The sequence below is a fragment of the Aquarana catesbeiana genome, linkage group LG05, assembly GCF_042186555.1.
Source record: "Aquarana catesbeiana isolate 2022-GZ linkage group LG05, ASM4218655v1, whole genome shotgun sequence".
Lineage (NCBI taxonomy): Eukaryota > Metazoa > Chordata > Amphibia > Anura > Ranidae > Aquarana > Aquarana catesbeiana.
In genome coordinates, this window is record NC_133328.1 from 103,201,184 (window position 1) to 103,220,729 (window position 19,546).

The window sequence follows — 19,546 nt, forward strand, 5'->3', positions numbered from 1 at the left end:
CTCGACTCTCGGCTGTATACCGGGCGCTCCTCCATGAGCTCTCACAGACGCCGCATCAGGCCACTGCCCTCAGACATGCACCCGCCTCACGTCCTCATCACTGAAAGAAAAAACTCCATAAGGTTATTATTAAGCCTGTTCTGGTAACTGTTGGCTGGTGCTGCAGGAGTTAAGGGTTTTTGCCAGGTGATATATACAGGGAAGGATCAGCCTTGTGGTGCAGTCAGGGTATGCAAGTGATAAGGTGAGAACCCTATGTACTATGGGACCTGTCAGAACGGTGGCGTAACCCTTTAATGGGACCTGGTCATAGGCTCCCACAAAGATGGACTTTGAGCACACTTTTTGGAGAGAGACTTTTCCTTATATCAGTTACGGACAGCTGGAATAGCACAGCCTGTTGCACAGCACTGCCAAATCTAGTATGCTGCACTATATGACAAGGGATAGTGTTTTATGCAAATTTACCATGTCATCTAAACTGTACTACCTCAACATGTAACTACTGTTTTACTAAGTAAACACATGTTTCTGTTAGAAAAGATTTGCCTGGTCTCCGTTACTTGGAAGTGGAATCAAGTGTGTGATTAACAAAGTGTATTGATAGTTATCTGAAGTACTGGGGAATTGAGAGTGTCTCCCATAATTACCCCTCTGGGTATACAGTAAAGAGTGTACAACAGAGTTAGCCCTTGTAGTTATGAATCTAAGTGTGTCTATCATGGTTAACACTTGAGGTTATGGGGAATAATACAGTAAGAAGGAGAACAGCCAGCTGGGTAGAGGAAGCAGTGGTGGCTAGTGACTGAGGTTCTGTAGGTGGAGTGACTTGGCACTTGGCACTCTACTGAGTGATTAAGTCTCCAAATTGGGACCAACTATGAGGCAGAACCCTCCTAAGGACTAAGGACAAGCCTCGGGTGATGTACTGAGATGAAACAAATCCTCCCACATAAGTTGTACCTGTTTATCTGCATCCCTCCCGCCTTTACAGCCTTCTAAAACACACATTTTACGCACAATCTCTCAGCAGCAGAAAGCAGGGGGTGAGGATCTGACTTTACACACACTGCAGAGCTAAAGCACAGAGCTCATTGATATCTGATATCTGATTGGAGGGAAGGGACGCAGCCCCCTCTAGCAGGCTCATAGAGAAAAACACTGAGCTGAGTCTATGAGTCACATGCTGTGCGCTGAAGGGGGGCAAGTCATCTCCCAGCAGAGTAAGATGTCAGCTTACAGTTCTATCAGTTCTCATACAGATAGCGGAGGGATAGTAGATCAGAGAGGAACCAGACTTGGTGCTTTGGATTCAGGTAAGTACACACTATAGAGGGATGTGCTTTATTCACTTTTCATTTCTGAGGTTTACAACCACTTTAATGAACAGGGTAATGTGTCATAATAGGCTGGTGAAGATAAGTCAGTGTTCTGCACTACTTTCACAAAATGTCTTTGTAGTCTATTGCCAGGAGAGGTAGGAGCATGAATTGATGTAGTGCCTACGGCCTGAAAATGTCACTAACCCACATGAAGTAAGACTAATTCCCTGTACACACGATCGGACATTGATCGGACATTCCGACAATAAAATCCATGGATTTTTTCCGACGGATGTTGGCTCAAACTTGTCTTGCAAACACGGTTGCACAAAGTTGTCTGAAAATCCGATCGGTCTGAACGCGGTGACGTAAAACATGTACGTCGGGACTATAAACAGGGCAGTAGCCAATAGCTTTTGTCTCTTAATTTATTCTGAGCATGCGTGGCACTTTGTGCATCGGATTTGTGTACACACGATCGGAATTTAACCGATCGGATTTTGTTGTCGGAAAATTTTATATCCTACTCTCAAACTTTGCGTGTCGGAAATTCCGACGGAAAAAGTCAGATGGAGCCCAAACACGATCGGAATTTCCGACAACACAATCCGATCGCACTTTTTCCATCGGAAAATCCGACCGTGTGTACAGGGCATTAGTGTAAACTGTAAAGATATTAATGGTTTGTAGTTTCCCCAGGGGTTCATAGCGGGCGATCTGTTAAACCTGCTTACACACTTGTCACACAGTTCAGCAAAGTACATAAGGCTGCCAATCTAAAGTATGTTAACTGCTGCTTTTTTTAGTTTTCTCTTCCTGCCTACAGTTTAATGCATAAATCCCCAAAAAATGATTATTCTGGGTTAATTAGGCTTCTTTTTTCATTGTGTTGCATTTAAGTGAACACTTTCATTCACAAATGTAGTCCAACAGACATACCAATGAAAAAACAGGCACCCTCCGCAACGTACACATTTCTTTAGATATGTTTTCCAATTACCTAGAATCCTGCAAAACCTGGCTTGCTTTGATATTCAGATGCCGCATTTGCTTTCCAAAGTCAAGGGCTAGCCCACTTCCTCCCACTTCTTAGTAGTTATTGTGCCCACCCATAAAATGCAAGGACCAATAACTAAGCTTGGGAGGTATGGGCCAACCATTCCTTGTATCTATAAAAGTTGGTATTTGCCTATCAGACTGGGAGTTTTGGGGTGCTTAAATACATATTGAAAGCAGTGTTGACAATCGTCAGTATTTTTACTGCCAGCCAGTAAAAAAAATGGGCATTTTCTCCTGCAAGTAAATGCCCGTAACAGAAAAAAATATGGCTGTGATGCTCAGCTCACGCATACGCAGTTCTGGTCCAGAGTCGGCCGAGACCATCCGAGTGCCTTGCCTGCTACAATGTGTTTGGGCAGCCCTGGAGGGGGGAGGGTGTGGTGGAGGCGTGTTGTGTGATGTCATGGCGTAAGGGAGCCAAGTGGAACGGCCGGAGCCTCCTGTGCGGGTCTGAGGGACGGAGGCAAGGCAAGACAGAAGTGGGACTATTAGTGCTGTTTTGACTGGAGTGGACTGAAGGGACCATCTGGCAGGGAGAGAGGCTATCACTGTAACTCAGGAGGGGACGTGCCATGTTGTGTCATCATCATCTGTGCTGATGCACATTGTTGTCAGTGTCACTGTGAGAGTCAATTTCATGTGTGTGTGTCCGCTCATTCTAATTTGTTGCCCTCCTCAGTCCTGTTCCTGAGCTTCCTACTTACTGTATCGAAAATAAAAAGGAAATATGTTTTTTGCCTTAATATCTATCTTCACTCACATCACTGATTGCATATTGTACTTGTTTGGAGCCTAAATACTGAAATTTGCACTTGAAACTGTAATTTTGTAACTTTTAGATATGCCAGTAAAAACTTGGCTGTGTCAGTAAATTTCAATCTGGTAGGTTGGCAACACTGATTGGAAGGTATATGCAGGCATGGTGCCTGCTTTTCATTACTTTTACAACTTAAAGTGTGTGTGATTTTGTGTGTGCGCATTTCACTCAACTGCAAAAATTCGAAACTCCAGTTGAATATCCATACAGCGTCTTCCTCTGGACCTAAACTACAGCAATTCTAAGAAACCGATGTACATTACTATATTCCAACCTTATTAACTATGTAACTTAATAGCAACCATTATTAAATAAAGTATTTTGAATTTAAATAATTCTGCCCATATGGAGAGATTCCCTCAGTTTATTTTACATGCATTTGAGGGGTTTTGCCTCTTTATATTACAGTTAATGGTTAATGGCCAGCTTTCCTGAATATCTTGGCTGAATATACAATCCAGTACTCAAAGTTTTATTTACAGTTTCTGCAACAGGAAAAGGAAAAGGTATAAAGAAAAATTCCAAAAGGCTTCCAGAGACGCCTCTAAGAAACTTGCAAACTAGTAGCTGGGAAATGGGACCACCCGCCAAACTACACTTTGGCATTATTGACATAAATAATGGCTGCTTTAATGCTGATGCTTACTAATTTCCATTCACAGGATTTATAGTCTTTCTAGTTTTGTTGGCCCACATCCATGTCACATTGTTTGCAGCTAAGAATGCTGAAGCCTTCCTACTGTCACTAAGAACCCTGTGATGTTAAGTAAGAAAAGATCTGTGAGACAGAACATTTCCTGTGGTCACTGTTCAGTAAGTCAAAGGGCCATCTAATAAATGTCTAAGTAGTTAAAAATGTATGTCTGGGGATTAACAAAATTTACTCAAATTAAAAAAACAGACATGGTATTTAAATTGTCCTAGCCACGTTTCTGTCTGAAGGAATCATAATAATATTGACCTGGCAGGACTGGCCTTAGCAAAGCATTGCAGGCCAAGTAAACAATTTACATAAGCTTCACTATTTGTCCAGTTCTATAACAAAACTGAAGCCTTGTAGCTCATAAAAGCTTATGCTTGGCATCTAATAGAGGTACCAAAATTGAAGGCCTGTCCGCACTGCTTACTATTGTTCATGTTGCAAGTGTTTGTAACAGTATTGTTACCCAACAGTGTACATTCAGTGCAGTCAGTTCATGGGATGATAGGCAGAATTAATCTCCAGACGATCCAATAATAACAAAAAAAACACCAACTTGGAATAATAATGGCCACGGACTTGTTTATTGCTTTTCACACATTTTTTTTCCAACAATGGTATTTATCAAAATTTTAGAAATAAAGACATACATGAGTCCGCAAAAAGGAAAAACAACCAAATAAGCAATTAGCCGGGGACATCTCAAATGTTAAAAAGGATATCAGTGACAGAGAGAATAGGAAACATACATTAAGGGTGACAACCCAAAGAAGAACAGTGGAGGTTATCGTGCTACCATTACAGATGAGCAGTGTAGAAGCCAAGCCAACCACTGTCCACAAAAGGAATGTCCTTTGCCATTATTTACAGAGAACATCAGCTCAAATTAGGTCTGAGTATTGAAGTGGATCACAAAAGAAGCAAAATCAGGAGGTTTCTAAGATGTGGAAAGGTTTGGGAAATTACTGCGCTTAACCAATCATATGTAAATCTGCTAACACTAAAACAAACAACGTCAAAGAAATATGCGAAAGCACAGTGTAGCGCTGAGAACCATAAAAAATCCAATATACTATACAGTGCATTAAAGACGTGTAAACATAAAATACTAATGTATACAGGAAAAATAATACTGTATACCAGAAATTAATAATAATGAAGTCCAGTGACTGAAACAGTGAAAACGTTAAATCACCACTATAGTGAGCTCGTTTGCGCAAATGTCCACAAATGTGAAAGACTTATGCCACGTACACATGAGTGGACTTTCCGGCAAACTTGATCCGGCGGACCGGACTTCGTCGGACAATTCGATCATGTGTGGGCTCCAGCGGACTTTTTTTCCCCAAAAGTCCAATGGACCTAGAAATAAAACATGTTTCAAATCTTTCCGACGGACTCGAGTCCGGTCGAAAAATCCGCTCGTCTGTATGCTAGTCCGTCGGACTAAAACCGACGCTATGGCAGCTATTGGCTACTGGCTATCAACTTCCTTATTTTAGTACGGTCGTTTGTCATCACGTACAAATCCGTCGGACTTTGGTGTGATCGTGTGTAGGCAAGTCCGTTCATTTGAAAGTCCGGTGGACCTACGCTGCAAAGTCCGGCGGAAAGACTGTTGGACCTAGTCCGTGGAAAAGTCCGCTCGTGTGTAAGCGGCATTAGGATCCACTCTTGAGATGACACTTTGAATAGTGGAATAGAGTGTGAGTGGTCGTTGAGATGCCAGAAATAGTATATTTTCCGCTAAGAAAGTATAGATGTATACTATACTCTTACCAGATGGAGTGGACTCACATGTCAGCAGCAGTGGGTCAATCGAGCTTGTATCGGCCAAAGCCTGGGACTCCAATGTTGCACGAGGTGTGACAGAACTGGAACCCGGTTGGGGATCGTTTCAGAAGTTGGTAGTAAGTAGGCAGGTGTTCTCACCTGGACCAATGTAAGGATGATGAAAAACAAAAAGGCAGATGGAGTGGACTCACATGTTGCCAGCAACAGTGGGTCAATTGAGCTTGTATCGGCCAAAGGCTGGGACTCCAATGTTGCACGAGGCTTGATGGAACTGGAACCCAGTTGGGGATTGAGAAGTAGGTAGTAAGTAGGCAGGTGTTCTCACCCGGACCAATGTAAGGATGATGAAAAACAAAAAGGCTCCATATGGTGCAGGTCAAAAAGGGGGATTTATTGTAAAAAGTACATACATCAAATCATAGATGTGTACAAAAATGTGATCACAAGGGTTAAAAGCAATGTGGGGAGCAGTAAAATGCAATCCCGATGCTTTTCGTCCCAATGGACTTCAACTGGGGCATATCGCAGCTCCCCCACATTGCCCATATTTATAAAATATCTGAGTGGTCTGGTAATTGGGATTGAGAGGCATGGCTTCGCCCACGGCAACAAACCGGAAAGTGTAGCCACCGGCGTGAGTTACACGCCTCTCTCTGAAAAGCCGATGGGCGCAGGAGAGCAACCATGCAACTCTATGTGAGGCATCGAGCCGCAATTCCCTGGCCATCAATTCCCTGGCTGCAACCATGCAGTGGGTGATGAAAGGTAGATGAAGTTTAGACCAAAGTTCGTAATTGATTAGAAGAAGTGCCATGGTTGGTTCTGGAGAAGTTCTAGCACCTATTAGACAAGATGAAATATAACACTTTTTCCCAAAAGGGGGGAGAGTTTGGAGCATAGCCACCATATGTGCAGGAGGGTACCTGTCTCTCCACAGTCTCTCCAGCCTAAAAAGAGTTCTCTTGAGAAATTTTGGCTAATTGGAATGGCATGTAGTACCAGCGATGCAGCAGTTTCAAATGAGATTCCCAATGGGCAGGGCTTTTTTTCTCAGAGAATAGGTGCAGGTACTGCCTTCTCCAAGTCACCCCTTGTCTCCGTCACCTACCTACCACTGAGCATCCCTTGGAATCACATGTTCCTAAGTAATTTGTATAGAATGTGTTAATGATAACAATAAAATAGATCCTCTGCAGCCAGGAACAAAACAGCCCCCCCCCCCCCCGCAAGCAGCAATAGACCCCTGCCAGCAACGATAGATTCCTTAGCAGCCAGCATCAATAGACCCCTCTGTCAACAGTAGATCACTCCCAGCAACAATTGACCCTCCCAGAAACAATAGATCCCCCACTGGCAACAAAAGACACCCCTGCAACAAGAGATCCCCCAGCAGCCAGCAAAAGTAGACATACCAGCACCCCTTGCCATTACATACATTCAATGCTGGAGGTGCCGGAACTGCGTTCCCCCACGTTCCTGCTGGAAAAAAGCCCTGCCAATGGGTCATACAATGGGCGACTTTAAGTAGGATGGAAGTTGCATTATAACATTGTAAGGGGTTGAATGAGTGTGAAAGTTCAGACTCCCAGGTCTTCATAGAGTGAGTTTTCTCTTGGTTTTCAAAAATGTAACAAATACCATAACTTTTTTAAATCAAGAAATATAGACTATATTGTCAAAAGTATTTACACACACATGAACTTTAATGGCATCCCAGTCCTAGTCCATAGGGTTCGATATTGTATTGGCCCACCCTTTGCAGCTATAACAGCTTTAACTCTTCTGGGAAGGCTGTCCAGAAGGTTTAGGAGTGTGTCTATGGGAATGTTTGACAATTCTTCCAGAAGCATTTGTCAGGTCAGGCACTGATGTTGGACGAGAAGTCATGGCTCGCAGTCTTTGTTCAAATTCATCCCAAAGGTGTTCTATTGGGTTGAGGTCAGGACTCTGTGCAGGCCGGTCAAGTTCCTCAACTCCAAACTCGCTCCATGTCTTTTTGGATCTTGCTTTGTGCACTGTTGCGCAGTCATGTTGGAACAGGTAGGGGCCATCCCCAAACTGTTCCCACAAAGTTGGCTGCATGAAATTGTCCAAAATGTCTTGGTAAGCTGACGCCTTAAGAGTTCCCTTCGCTGGAACTAAGGGACCAAGCCCAACCCCTGAAAAGTAACCACACATCATAATCCACCCTCCACCAAATAATGTGAACAAGTGCACAAAAGCAAGGTCCATAAAGACATGGATAAGCGAGTTTGGGGTGGAGGAACTTGACTGGCCTGCACAGAGTCCTGACCTCAACCCGACATAACACCTTTGGGATGAATTAGAGCGGAGACTGCGAGCCAGGCCTTCTGGTCCAACATCAGTGCCTGACCTCACAAATGCGCTTCTGGAAAAATGGTCAAATACACTCATAGACACACTCCTATACCTTGTGGACAGCCTTCCCAGAAGAGTTGAAGCTGTTATAGCTGCAAAGGGTGGGCCAATTCAATATTGAACCCTACGGACGAAGATTGGGATGCCATTAAAGTTCAAGTGTGTGTAAAGGCAGGTGTCCCAATACTTTTGACAATATAGTGTATATTTTTTAAAACAGTAAAACACATCAGCCCAGTCATTAAGGCCCATGCTGTCAATTTTATTTTCAGATTAAAATAATCTTCTACCAGTCCCATTTTGGTCATGAAAGAGACCCACCACAAAAACAGGCCGCGACGAGGGAGGGTGGGTGGTATGCTCCTAAATCCTTCTGGCGACTGGTACAAACCCCTCACAGCCTCACAATAGGGGGATTGGGGCCTTCTGGAATGTTCTGGGGGGATAGATTGACCTATCCTGATTGAACTTCCAGAACCTTCCCAGCAGATTTCCCAGCTGATTTAAATACCAGTTAATTTAAATATGTTAAATGTTTTATAATCACAATAGCTACAGTAGACCAGGATGTCCCATATATATTGCAGTCATTTTAGTTCCTAGGAGATTCTGGTTATTTAATAAAGACTTAAGCAATCCTGCCAGCATTAGCAATTCAAATTGGAGGTTCCTGCGTATACCCCATACTACATATAGGAGGCGGAGCCAGTCTTAGGAGGTTCAAGTCTTACTCCAGGTTTGTCCAGCTTTGTTCCCATACCTAAACCCTGGAAGGTAGTTGAATAAGGTGTCTTAAAAATTGACTAGAAGTTCCTAGAACTCTTGAGGCACAGACCTCCCTGCATAGCTTGGCCTAGGTTTAAAAGTTGAAAAGGCTTATAAAAAGAATACCTACTTATATATTTGTATTGCTTTAGTGCTTGGTATTGTATTACAACTCTGAGATAAGAATAAAACATTCAAACTATTGGTTGTGTGTGAGCCATTGTGTTTACAATGAAATTATTTGTATGTATGAGCCCCGAGGTCACGTTAAAAGTGAAATTTAGAGGTGTCTGCATATGAACTTACCTTCACTTATGTGCTTTCTGCACCTCTGACCTTCTAAGCTGCATAAGGCAGCATTTACATTGCTTTTGACTTGTATGTAGAGAAAAAGATTTCTGACATGAACAAAAACCTATGAACACGGGCATTCATATGCCCTGTACACACGGTTGGATTTTCCAACGGAAAATGTGTGATAGGACCTTGTTGTCAGAAATTCCGATTACACATTTTCCATTGGAATTTCCGATACAAAAAGTTTGAGAGCTTGCTATAAAATTTTCCGACAACAAAATCCGTTGTCGGAAATTCCGATCGTGTGTACACAAATCCGGCGCACAAAGTGCCACGCATGCTCAGAATAAATTAAGAGACGAAAGCTATTGGCTACTGCCCCGTTTATAGTCCCAACGTACGTGTTTTACGTCACCGCGTTTAGAATGATCGGGTTTTCCGACAACTTTGTATGACCGTGTGTATGCAAGACAAGTTTGAGCCAACATCCGTCGGAAAAAATCCATGGATTTTGTTGTCGGAATGTCCGATCAATGTCCGACTGTGTGTACGTTGCATTACAGTTTTCTTTTCTGTTTGGACCTACATAGTGGCTAACAGCTCTTTGCATGATGTCTTTCAGCTCATGGTTGTGGGTCTAACCCCCACCAAAAAACCTATCTGTTTGGAGTTTGCATGCCTATACAAAAGCAATTTGGTAAGTTTATTGGCTTCTGTTTCACATTGCCTGTACTGTGTATATGTGATAACGACATTAGATTGCAAGCTCTTTCATGGAACAGCATGGTTCAGTGTTCTCTGTAATGTGCTGCAGAAATAGTGTCAGTGCTATATACATTTATATGAGTAAAAATAAATAAGTCTACATGGTATTACCATAAGTGGATGAATTTCTTGACTGAATTATTTGATGTTAATGGATATTTCTTATTGGTGGAAAAGAATAAGCCAAGAAAGACATAAAGCAAACAATTACATTCTTTAATTGGGCAATAATGGAAGAAACCCCTGTGTGCATTATGTAATGTAGATACAATGTGTATTTATAGACTTATATAAACACTTCTGTTCATCCATTCTGTATATAAGTGTATTCCTTTACTTTCCATTATTGACCTCTAAAATTGCTAAGAAGCACAGAGACCCCTTTTAGGCATTATGAAGATATATAAATTGTAAATCATCGCTCATTTTTAACACAAACACACAGCATATTAGTCTTAAGAAACCAGCATCGACAGAGTTGTGATGGAAATAAAGCAATGGATTCTATCCAAGAGGAAGATTGTTTGGCTATTGAAGAAAAATCAAATCTCCGGATGAGGCTGGATTAATCCCCAGTTGAGCCAAATAGTTGTATCATTGAAAAAAAAAAAAAAAAAGAATAAAATACATGAATCAATTCCTGCCAAATTATGCAAACATGCCAGTGTAACTAGCTATCTTTGGATCGCTGCCATAGTGCTGGAGCTATGAAACTTTCCCAGATGCGTTTCCTGGAGCTCGATGTTAAAAATAAAAATAAAAACTGTATTTAAAGAGGGATCTTAGTTCAGCAGTACATGTAGGGTTCGGTGTTAGAGATAGATATAAAACATCTTGTTATATTATGCTACTGGAAGTAAACAGTGTAACATTGCTGTTAGCTGGAAATAAGCGCTGCCTTATGTGCAACTATTATCAAGCTGTAGGCTAGAATGCTGTGAAAGAAAATCTAACAAACCTACTGAGTAAGGATGATCACTTGATACTTATGGCCCATACTTACACATCTGAAATGTAAAAATGCTTGTTAAAGTTTGTCCATGTCTACACAGCTTTAACTAGCTTTAGCATAGCATTAACATACTGTTTTTCTGCATTTTTAATGCTTTCCAATGTCAACCGCAACACTACCTGCTTGGAGTCTACATGTTCTCCCTGTGTATGTGTGGTCTTCCTCCAGGTACTCCGGTTTCCTCCCACACTCCAAAGACATGTTGGTAGGGTAATTGGATGGATCCTGTCTAAATTGGTGCTTGTATGTATGAATGAGGGTTGGGGACCTTAGATTGTAAGCTCCTTGAGGGCAGGGACTGATGTGAATATGCAATATATATGTAAAGCGCTGTGTAAATTGACAGCGCTATATCAGTACCTGTGATAAATAAGAAAAATAATAATGCCAGACCAAAGCTCTCCAGATGCACACTGGGGTGCCCAGATAGCAAGGAATTGTGCTGCAAGTTTGGAAATGACTTGCTAAGCTATTGCTAGACTTGCCAGGCTTCACAAGTTTGTTGCACAATTGCAGCAAGTCCGCATTACATGACTCCAGATCAAATTTCTTTGCAAACATTCTGCAAGTCTGCTGCAAGTTCTGGTTCAGTTATATTGTGCAATAGTCATCCCGCCACAGGGGTCACTGTGGCTGAATTGTCATGCTGTAGACTTGCATAGCTCTTGCTGTAGACTCCCCACTGCAACTTTGTTCTTGCTAGAGACTTGCCATGCAAATTTGCTACAAATTGAAAAGGTGTCAACTAGAACTTGTGTTTCAAGTGCTCTGCAAGTGTATAACCTGCCAGTGAAAATCTGCAGCAAGTTAACAAGACTTACAATTCAACACTGCCACAAATTTGTGGCAAGTGATCCTTGCTATCTGGGTATGTGGGATAATCAATAGTCCTCCAGGAGCAATAAGCACTTTCTAAACACCCACAAAGTATTTGATGACCGTTTATTTATCAATTCAATGTAAACAAACATATCCCCTTTCTGTCAGGGGAGTTCAGAGAGATTATCTGTTCTTAGTGATTAGGAACAGCGATCTCTCTGTACTCCCTGTCAGTCCACTCCCCCCACAATTTGAAACACCTCCCTAGGATACACCTTCATCGCCCCCTGGTGTTAACCCCTTCCGTGCCAGTGTCATTTATACAGTAATCAGTGCATTTATAGCACTGATCGCTGTATAAATGTCACTGGTCCCAAAAAAGTGTCAAAAGTGTCTGATCTGTCCGCCGCAATGTCGCAGTCCTGCTAAAAATCGCTGATCACCGCCATTACTAGTAAAAAAAATAATAATAATAAAAAGTCCATAAATCTATTTCCTATTTTCTAGGTGTTATAACTTTTGCGCAAACCGATCAATATATGCTTATTGTGATTTTTTTTTAATCAAACATATGCAGAAGAATACATATTGGCCTAAAATGATGAAGACTTTTTTTGGGGATATTTATTATAGCAAAAAGTAAAAAATATAGTTTTTCTTTTCAAAATTGTCAGTCTTTTTTTGTTTATAGCGCAAAAAATAAAAACCGCAGAGGTGATCAAATTCCACCAATAGAAAGCTCTATTTGTGGGAAAATATCAATTTTGTTTGGGTACAATGTTGCATGATCGCGCAATTGTCAGTTAAAGCGACGCAGTGTCGTATCGCAAAATATGTCCTGGTCATTAAGGGGCAAATCCTTCCGGTCTTTAAGTGGTTAATCACCATTTAAAAATATTGGTCTTTGAGGGATGGGGGGGGGGGGGGGGTGTCAGTACCAATATAAATGGGTTCTATGTGGTTGTCTTAGGTACTTTTTTGCCAGAAGCTGACTTTCTGCATTTGGGATAGTACTCTGTCCCTTCTTCCTATGTGCTGTCTAAGGTCAACTGTGGGGCTGCAGAGCACACCCCTTCTCCCCCCACGGAGGCACAGGAGCAGGGGAAGGACAGCAGGAGAACACCGCCAGGCAAATTTCTAGGGAGGAAGACAGCCAGGTGGGCTGGTGAGTGTTACAGTCGGGGAGGACTGAGAGGCATGCCTGAGAGGACTGGGTGAGAGCAGTCTGAGATGGATGCAGAGTCAGTGTGGGAGGACTGTGGAAGTTTAGCCAAGGGGGCTGGAGAAAGGGGAAGCTGCAGCCTGGTGGGCTGGCAGTGCTTAAAGAGGTGGTGCAGGAATTGGTAGCCACAGAAGGACAGCTGGGGACTCACTACTGGTGTTTTTTTGTTTTTTTGGGGGGGGCAAACAACCACCCAACCCCCCCCAGCAGCACCCCCCCCCCCCCCCCCCCGCTGTTTGCCAGTCAGTCCGGCACTTACCCCATTGTGGCGGGTGGCAGGCAGCGTGGTGCAGCGGATCAGCTCAGATTCCTCTTCTCCATGGCAGCTTCCAGCTCCTCCCCTCCTCCTCCTAGGGGTCCAATAGGATCGCCTGTCCTTTCAGCCAACCTGTTGACCGGTGTCAAAACCCGCTTCCTGATTGAGCAGGAGGAGGATCAGTGTTTCAACAGAGAATATTGGTTGACTGTTGTAACACACCTGGTTGGTCTCGGAGCACACTCTCTGTGACTCAAGCCCATCCTCCCAGATAGCAAGGATAACTTGCCACACATTTGTGGCAGTATTGAATTGTAAGTCTTGTGAACTTGCTGCACATTTTCCCAGGCAAGTTGTACACTTGCAGAGCACTTGAAGCACAAGTTCTAGTTGACACTTTTGCAATTTGTAGCAAATTTGCGTGGCAAGTCTCTAGCAAAAGTTGCTTTGTTAAGTCTACAGCAAGAGCCCTGCAAGTCTATAGCCAGATTTTCCAAGTCTCTATTTTTGGCATGAAAATAAAAGCAAACAGCGCAAATCTATAATCCCACAATCTGGTGATAGTGAACCCACTGCTATTAACCTAATCCCTTACTGTACACTAGGAATGAGCCAAACACCCCCCCGATTCGGTTCGTAGTCCATTAACAGGCCCTTTGGATCTGATATGAATATTAAGGGGAACCCAGCCCCAAAAATACCAAAAGAAAAATGGTGTGGATGTCCCCCCAAAATCCATACCAGGCCCTTCAGGTCTGGTATGTATATTAAAGGAAACCCCACACAAATTTTTTTTTTTTAAATGGCGTGGGGGTCCCCCAGTCCCCCAGGCACTATATAGTCTGAACAGCAGTATATATACTATACGGACTGCACCATATACTCTGCAGAAAAATTGGGCCTTAGGTGTTGGTGGTGCTAGAACACTGTAACCCCTCACATTTACTCTTGTTGGGCGCAGGAACGGGCCCTGCTGTGAAATATTATATCAAAAATTGTAATTACATGCCCCTGTTAAACAGGGTCAGAAAAATTGGGCCTTTGGTTTTGGTGGTGCCAGAACACTGTAACCCCTCACAGTTACTCTTGTTGGGTGCAGGAACGGGCCCTGCAGTGAAATATTATATCAACAATACTTACATGCCCCTGTTAAACAGGGGCAGAAAAATTGGGCCTTGGGTCGTGGTGCCCTAAACCAAAAATATTATTGGAAGCTAGCATCATCAAGATTGAGGAGGAATAGGATAGGCAGCATAGGCAGTCTTCAAGGGATCCCAGATCCATAGCAAATCCAATCAGTTGCATCAGCATCAGGTGCTTGATAGCTGCTGATCTAGGACTGATTCTTTTTTATAAATGTGAGCCTATTAACAGAGTCTGTGGACAGGCGTACTTTTTGATCAATTACAAAAAACAAGATGGGGTGGTGCTAAGTTGGTCTAGAGAGTAGGGTAAACCCACATCCCCAATGTGTCTAGGCAAATGGAAAATTGTTCCTCTTGCGGGACTTTAAAGGGAGAACCTACTCGAAAGTAATAAGGAGTATGAGGAGTGTATGTTTGAAATGAAATTAGGTGTTTATTAAGGTATAGACCTAAACAGGTCTGTGGTACACAAGGTAAATATAACAGGAATACAAAAAGGGGGTACAGGATGCGTAATACAGACAAAGAAGTTGCAATACAATATGCAGAGATACACAATCATTGAATTCCGGTACATATAGAACACACATACGGGGAGTACCCGACGCGTTTCGAGATACACTCTTCTTCAGGGGTATCTGATTGGAATTAGCATAAACAGAAGTATGTCTATAATTTAAAAAGACAGTTATAAGCCAAATGTAAAACATTACATATTCAACATCAACATGAGAAAACGTGTGATCATTATAGTAGAAATGTATGATATTGTATAACAGTAATTACTAACCATGTGGTATTGCTTGGGAGAGTGTGTATATTAATGCATCCATTTAAAAGCATTCAAGCAGAGAGGGGGTAGGGGGCTACATGTCGCCACATACACACCAAGGTATGTGCTCGCTCCTGGTCCAGGTCGGGCAGGCCGTGTGTACCTTTTCCCAGTGGAGTCACCAGGGGGGTTGTTCCCCAACAGAGGGCATCAAAAACCCCCGTGCACTACATGTCATCCCACCGGGGGTCATGTGTCACCGAGCCCAGAGGTATACACAAACTCCGGCTGCGGTGGGGACCGATGCGTGCGCCCCAAGCCTGGGGGCATCTACCTCTCACCCATTGGCCGCACTGGCGACCTATCGCGTGCCCGGCCACACCTTTTAAACTCAGCATTCAGCATTCACTCCCTGTATTATGCATCCTGTACCCCCTTTTTGTATTCCTGTTACATTTACCTTGTGTACCACAGACCTGTTTAGGTCTATACCTTAATAAACACCTAATTTCATTTCAAACATACACTCCTCATACTCCTTATTACTCTCGAGTAGGTTCTCCCTTTAAAGTCATATTGAGCAAGTTCTGGCCAGTGGTCCATCCTCAAGACCCAGTAACCCAGTGGATGCTCTATTGGAAAGGTCTCCAAGTCTGTTCTTGCCCTAGATATTCCTGCACCATATAATGCAGACGCTGGCGATGGTTGCTTGAACCGATCAGACCTTGGCGAGGAGGACTAAAAAATTATTTAAAGGCATCGGTCAGCCGGCCACCTTCTCCTCCACTCTTCCTCTGACTGAACGAAGCCTCAGCAACATGTTGTCCAGCATCAGGAAATGGTAACCTCCCAGGGCCTGGAAATGCGTTACACAAACCTTTCTTCAAGGCCTCCTGAAGATGTTTCATTCTCTGCTGCCTCTGCGAAGGCAGGATGAGTTCTGCAACTTTACCCTTGTAACGTGGATCAAGAAGGGTTGACAGTCAGTAATGATCCCTCTCCTTGATACCATGAATCCTAGGGTCCTTTTGCAGGCTTTGCAGCATAAGTTTGCAGAGGCATTCGATTCTGGGTCACTAAGGATCACATTATCAGTAACTATCTCCTCTCAGCCACGTACAACTCCTTGGGTTTCTGGGGACTGAAAACCATCCCTTAAAGACTTCTGCTGAGTGTTATCCTCTACATCCATTCTGACACAATCCTCCTCCTCTTCTTCCTGCGCGTTTGGTGGGCCCGCAGGAATGCTATCTGGATAAAGGCTGTTCTGCCTCAAGTGCCCTGTCCATGATTCCAAGAAGCGCGTGCTCCAGCAGGAAGACTAGAGGGACAGTGTGACTGATGCATGCATTATCACTGCTCACAATCCTTGTGGCCTCCTCAAATGGTGACAAGACAGTACATACATCCTTGATCAGTAGCTACTGGCCTGGCGAAAAGAAACCAAGCTCACCTGACCCTGTCCTGGTGCCATACTTGCACAGGTACTCATTGATGGCCCTATTGTGCGTGTAGCCGCTGCATCATTGCCAACGTTGAGTTCCAACTGGTGGGCATGTCACAAATGAGGCGGTTGGTGGGCAAGTTGCGTTCCCTTTGAATGTCAGCCAGCCGAGCACTGGCATTGTATGACCGGCAGAAATGACCACAGACTTTTCTGGCCTGCCTCAGGAGATCTTGTAAGCCTGGGTACCTGGTCAAGAAATGCTGCATCACCAAATTCAGGACGTGTGCCAAACATGGAACATGGGTCAAGTGTCCCTGTCACAGCGTGGGGAGAAGGTTGGTGCAATTGTTGCATACAACCATTCCTGGCTAAAGCTGGCGTGGCGTCAACCACCTCTGACAGAATCTCTGCCCCAGTGTGGCTCCTGTCCCCTAGGCAGACCAACTCAAGCACCTCATTGTATCTTTTAAACTGACTGCTTGCGTAGCCCCTTGAACGCTTACGGAGCGCTGCTGGTTCAGTTGACAAATTTGCAGAAGAGCCCATAGAGGAAGAAGAAGAGGAGGGTGGAGGAGCGTGATATGGCAGAATCACCACTAGCTTTTTGGAGACATGGTGGCGGAACAAGCTAATATGAACCTTACTGCTGACCGCCCTGTCCAACGAGGCCAACACATTGCCTTCCACATGCCGGTAGAGAGCCGGATTGGCCTTCCATGAAAAGAAATGGTATTTTGGAACCTGCCACTGTGGTACAGCACATTCTGCAAATTCACAAAAGGGGGCAGAGTCTACCAGCTGAAATGGCAGCAATTGCAGTGCTAGCAATTTGGCCAAGCTAGCATTTAGACGCTGAGCATGTGGATGGCTGGGACCGAATTTTTTTTTACGGTTCAGCAACTGGGGTAGGGAAATTTGCCTGCTAAAATCAATTGGTGGTGTACTGCTAGCAGATTGGCTGCAAGTACTTGGGACACCTATTACTATACCTTCCTCAGTGCAGGTTTTTGAGACGACTGGAGGTATAGTAGGGTTGGAGATCACAGATGAGGAGCAAGGAGATGTCTGCCTTTTTCTATGATATGGGTCTTTCAAGTGCTGTCGCCAACGGACTCCATGGCAGGTTGTCATATGTCTGGTCAAGCATGTGGTGCCCAAGCGGCTGCTGTTCTGGCGATGCTTGATCCGCTTCAGACATATGTTGCAAACAGCAATGGTGCAATCTGCTGCACACGTGTTTGAAAAAGGCCCACACTAAGGAATTTTTAAAAGTTAGTGGGAAGTCAGCAGCACCCTGCACCTGTGGAGCTTTGCAATGTGATGCAATAGGGTGGCTGCCCTTAAGCTGCCCCCTAGAGGACATTCTGCCTCATTGGAGTTGTGCCTCCTCCTCCTCCTCCTCACTTTCCTCCTCTCTTTTCTCAGGCACCCAAGTACAGTCAGTGACCTCATCATCCCCTCCCTCCTCACCACTGGAGCAAACTTGGCAGTATGCTGCAGCTGGGGGAACATGACTGCCAGTTTCTTGTCCTTCTGTGGCACCCCTCTCTCTAGGCTCACCTTACTCCCTTCCTCAACCTGTGAACCAACATCGGAGCCTTCAAATTGCTGCGCATCCTCCAGCAACATGTAACCAACACTGTGGTCGAATAAATCTGGGGACTCCTCCATGCTCCAGAAGAAGCCACGTTTGTGGTGAAACATATGTAGAGGCAATCACACTTTTGTACCTTGACCATTGGGTTGATATGGCCTAAGTTTTACAAATTGTTTTATATCTATGTAATAACATTTTCTATATTTTTTGTAAATTTTTCTTTTTGATTGATTTTTCTGCACCTTAAAACTCCAATGTTGTGGTCTTTGGTTATACATTGTTTTTTCATATTTAAAGGAGGTGGTGCATTTATTAGAGTCTCCCAGCTCCAATACCAATTTGATAAAATACTCCGAGCCTGGGTGACAGAGGATGAGGAGGATGAGGGCGGCTTTGTTATCCACTCCACCAACTCTGCATGTTGTGGCTCAAAAACACGGCCAGCAGCAGAAAAAAAGGACAAGGGTGCCTCACGGCCACCCGCAGAGGATACACCATGTCCACGACCACCACTGTTAACTGTAGACACAGAGGCTGCTTGCCCTCTTTTAGTGGCCTGTGAGCATCTGCCAATCCTTGATGGCCATCCGGACATGATGTATTTTTTGTTTTGCAACGCCATACTACACTGTATTATATACTATGTACACTGCCTGAAGTGTATTAGAAACTATACACCATCGAATGCACTGTATATATAGGCTACACTGAATGCAGAGTATATATATAAAACACTGCCTGAAGTGTATTAGAAACTGTACACACTGTTTTAGATACTGTGTGCACCGCCTGCACTGTATTAGAAACTGTACAACGGCTGACCTGTATTGTATACTGTGTACACCACCAGAAGTGTATTAGAAACTGTACACACTGTATTAGATACTGAAACTGTACAACGGCTGACCTGTATTGTATACTGTGTACACCACCAGAAGTGTATTAGAAACTGTACACACTGTATTAGATACTGTGTACACCGCCTGCACTGTATTATAAACTAAAATGGCTGCACTGTATTGTATACTGTGTACACCACCAGAAGTGTAGTAGAAACTGTACACACTGTATTAGATACTGTTACACCACCTGAAGTGTACTCCTGCTCAGCAATCACAATGCCGAAGCCCGTGATACTCGAAAATAACTCTGGGAGCGATGTCGCCAGCTAGATCCGTGTACGGGGACCACTACAGGGGCTTCGATCTAAGGTCAGTATTTCATATTGAGCTAGTATGCTGTGCACACTAGCTCATTATGCCTTTGTCTTGCAGTTTTTTTTTTACAACCACTTTAATACACTGCCTGCACATAGAGTAAACACTGAATATATAGTTTATGCTAAATGCAGCGTATATACAGTGGGGAAGGAAAGTAT